The 3852-nt window shown below is 46.1% G+C and overlaps 2 pseudogenes across 2 annotated transcripts; both read right to left on the bottom strand.

Annotated features, from left to right (window-relative positions):
- Positions 1-394: 394 nt before the first annotated feature.
- Positions 395-908, bottom strand: LOC307125385 (putative nuclease HARBI1; annotated as a pseudogene). Its single transcript has one exon. The product of its transcript is annotated as a putative nuclease HARBI1 (transcript).
- A 986-nt stretch (positions 909-1894) lies between these two features.
- LOC307125384 (putative nuclease HARBI1) lies at positions 1895-2977 on the bottom strand (annotated as a pseudogene). The gene is made up of 2 exons: positions 2186-2977; positions 1895-1910 (listed from the first exon to the last, which is right to left on the bottom strand). The product of its transcript is annotated as a putative nuclease HARBI1 (transcript).
- Between the last annotated feature and the right edge of the window lie 875 nt (positions 2978-3852).

Below are 3852 nucleotides of genomic sequence, written 5' to 3'. Positions count from 1 at the left end.
ATATCAACATAATCATGAAGGTCTCTAGAATCATCCAAACAAAACAAATCTTACAACAGATCTATAGTTTTTAGTATACTTAGTCAAACATAATAAATTTGATTATGAATAAAGATTGATCTGTTGAAAGCAGTTATTTTGAGTTAGATGCTAAATGTTCCCTTCTTATTCAAATTTTACATTGAAGGGGTGCATACAACATATTTGCCCACCGGCAACTATAGTTGCCACAGATTCAAATACGATTTTCAAGAAAAAATACAAAAACCTGGGGAAAATAAATGCAGAACATGCCATTCAGAAAAAATTGGGCACAAATGGGTCGTCTGCCTTTCTCTTTTTCTGTCCCTGTGAGGAGTGGATACACGCAGTCTCACAATACTGTGCCATTTGGTCAGTGGGATTGAAGCTCTCTGTATAGTGCAGACTCTCTTAGAATGCGTGCATCATGAACATACCCTGGCCATTTCACAACACCGTTGGTTATTATGAGGTCGGCGTTGCCCACAAGTTGGATGTTGATGCTGTGCCTCCCCTTTCGATTGACATACTCCCAGTCCCTTTCACAAGGTGCTTGGATATGTACATGAATACAATCAATAGCACCAATAGTGCTAGGCATGTTCCCCATTTGAAAAAAACTTGGGCTTAGTCTGAGCTGTCTGGTCATCCTTGGGAAAGGAAACAAATTGATTGATCAGACTGCCCAGTGCTACTGACATAGCCTTCACCACATTACTCACAGTTGCTTTTCTCACTCCCATATTGTCACCAATTACTTGCTAGAAAGTCCCACATGCGTAAAAGCGCAGAGCGATTAAGCACTGTTCCTCCACAGATAAAGCATGACTCTTTTGGGTTTGGTGTTGGAGTGTTGGCCTGACAAGATCTGCAATGTACATGAACATGCCATTCAGAAAAAATTGGGCACAAATGGGTCGTCTGCCTTTCTCTTTTTCTGTCCCTGTGCACTCGAGGGTTTAGACCGCTTCATTTTTTAAGAACGCGCCAGTGATGAGCACTTGCCAGACCTAACGCCTGTGCTCGACAATACTCACCATCAATTCAATCTAATAATCAGGTTAAGTAATTAAACGTGTGGCTGAGGGGGCGCCCAAGGATGATCATGTTTAATAAACAGTATGTTTTATTTCGCTTGTTTTAATTCTATGCTTAATGGGAAGTAAGTTTAAGGGCGCCACTAGAGGGCGCCTGGCTGTGCCCCCAACAAATTTGTCGCCCTAGACAACCGCCTAGCTCGCCTATGGCAAACGCCGGCCCTGATCCCACCGACAAGTCTTCCATTGAGGAAGCAGTGGCTGGGGACTCGGAGGTGGACCCGTCCATCACCCAGGCTGAAGTCATCGAGGTGGTTAAAAAGCTCCTCTGTGGCAAGGCACCAGGGGTGGATGAGATCCGCCCTGAGTACCTCAAGTCTCTGGATGTTGTGGGGCTGTCTTGGCTGAGACGTCTCTGCAACATCACATGGCGGTTGGGGACAGTACTTAGGGCTGTTCGGTCCCTCTACGACCAGAGCAAGAGCTTGGTTTGCATTGCTGGCAGTAAGTCAGACCTGTTCCCGGTGCATGTTGGTCTTCAGCAGGGCTGCCCTTTGTCACCGGTTCTGTTCATAATTTTTATGGACAGAATTTCTAGGTGCAGCCAAGGGCCGGAGAGTGTCAATATGATTTTGTCGCTGCTTTTTGCGGATGATGTTGTCGTGTTGGCCTCCTCAGACCAGGACCTTCAGCGTGCACTGGGCGGTTTGCAGCCGAGTGTGAAGCGGCTGGGATGAGAATCAGCACCTCCAAGTCTGAGGCCATGGTTCTCAGTCGGAAAAGGGTGGATTGCCCACTTCAGGTTGGTGGAGAGTTCCTGCCTCAGGTGGAGGAGTTCAGGTATCTTGGGGTCTTGTTCACAAGTGAGGGAAGGATAACAGGAGATTGACAGACGGATCGGTGCAGCTTCTGCAGTAATGCGGTCGCTGTACCGGTCTGTCGTGGTAAAGAAGGAGCTGAGCTGTAAGGCAAAGCTTTCGATTTACCGGTCGATCTACGTTCCTACTCTCACCTATGGTCATGAGCTGTGGGTCATGACCGAAAGGACAAGATGTAGGAAGAGCTGGAGGAAGTGGCTAGAGAGAGGAAAGTCTGGGCGTCTCTGCTTAGACTGTTGCCCCCATGACCCAGCCACGGATAAGCGAAAGATGATGGATGGATGCATGGATGGATGGATGGAGTTGAAGCGTGCCTGCTCAGGTGTGTTTGCAACTGGAAAAGGGGTCATTAGCCATGGTAGGAGTGGATACACGCAGTCTCACAATACTGTGCCATTTGGTCAGTGGGATTGAAGCTCTCTGTATAGTGCAGACTCTCTTAGAATGCGTGCATCATGAACATACCCTGGCCATTTCACAACACCGTTGGTTATTATGAGGTCGGCGTTGCCCACAAGTTGGATGTTGATGCTGTGCCTCCCCTTTCGATTGACATACTCCCAGTCCCTTTCACAAGGTGCTTGGATATGTACATGAATACAATCAATAGCACCAATAGTGCTAGGCATGTTCCCCATTTGAAAAAAACTTGGGCTTAGTCTGAGCTGTCTGGTCATCCTTGGGAAAGGAAACAAATTGATTGATCAGACTGCCCAGTGCTACTGACATAGCCTTCACCGCATTACTCACAGTTGCTTTTCTCACTCCCATATTGTCACCAATTACTTGCTAGAAAGTCCCACATGCGTAAAAGCGCAGAGCGATTAAGCACTGTTCCTCCACAGATAAAGCATGACTCTTTTGGGTTTGGTGTTGGAGTGTTGGCCTGACAAGATCTGCAATGTACTTAATGTCATCTCTCCCAAAGCGAAAACGTGCATACAGTTCTTCTGATGTGTATTGCTCAAGTGGTTTGGCACGCTCTGCATGCACCCTTTGACAGTACCTTCTCCTACGGTAACGAAGAACAATACTCACCATGTGGATGCCTCTGTAGGCTAAGAGAAATGGGTGCAAAGACATGATGTGTTTAAATGGTGTCACCCATTAACCAGCAATGAGCTAATTGGTGTAAGCCTATAATTGAGCACAAGCCAAAGCAATCATGCTCAAGGCTTTTAAGATCAGTGTTGGCTACACCAAAAAGTTGGAACCATGGACACAAAAGGGCCTAATTTCAATGTGGCAGAAACCTGTGGACTGCTGGAGGGTGTTTGGGCAGATTTTAGCTCTGCAAAGGGTGGAGAAGTGACAAAAAAATTAAAACACAACATTTGAGAGGACATAACCAATCATGTCAATGCCATGGGGTCTGGCCAAAAGAGGACCATAAAACAAGTTATTTTGCGATGGAAGAACCTTAGGGCCAAGGCAACGAAAGACCTTACTGAAGCCAAGAACCCCCAAACAGGTAACAAGCCATATAAGAGGGGTGATTTCACTGATATGGTCCTTGATATCATAGGAGGAGAAAAATCAGAGGCTCTGCATGGCATTGAAGGCATGGAAGCAGATGGAGAGGCCACAATTACAAAGACTAGGACTTCAGAAGAATGCAAGCAAAATTCTCATGCAGAGGAAATGTTTGTGCTGGACTTGACTATAGTAACTGAGGAGGAAGATAGATCCCCAGTGGATGTAATGAAGACAGTCCAAGACGTTCCTACAAGAAAACGCAAACGTTCCTCAGCTGCAAACCAGAATGGTGACAGCTATGAGTTGCTTCTGAAACGGGAAACCGAAAAAGAAGAAGTACAAATTGAACTGGGTAAAGAACAAATCTTGCTTACCCAACTGCAGCAGAAAAAAGTGCAGATGGAGATACATCTCCTAAAGGCAGAGATGGAAAGAGCTGG

Source organism: Gobio gobio (genome assembly GCF_949357685.1).
Source record: "Gobio gobio genome assembly, chromosome: 4".
NCBI lineage: Eukaryota > Metazoa > Chordata > Actinopteri > Cypriniformes > Gobionidae > Gobio > Gobio gobio.
Note: the sequence above shows the minus strand (reverse complement) of the source record. Positions and strands in the feature narration are given on the sequence as shown.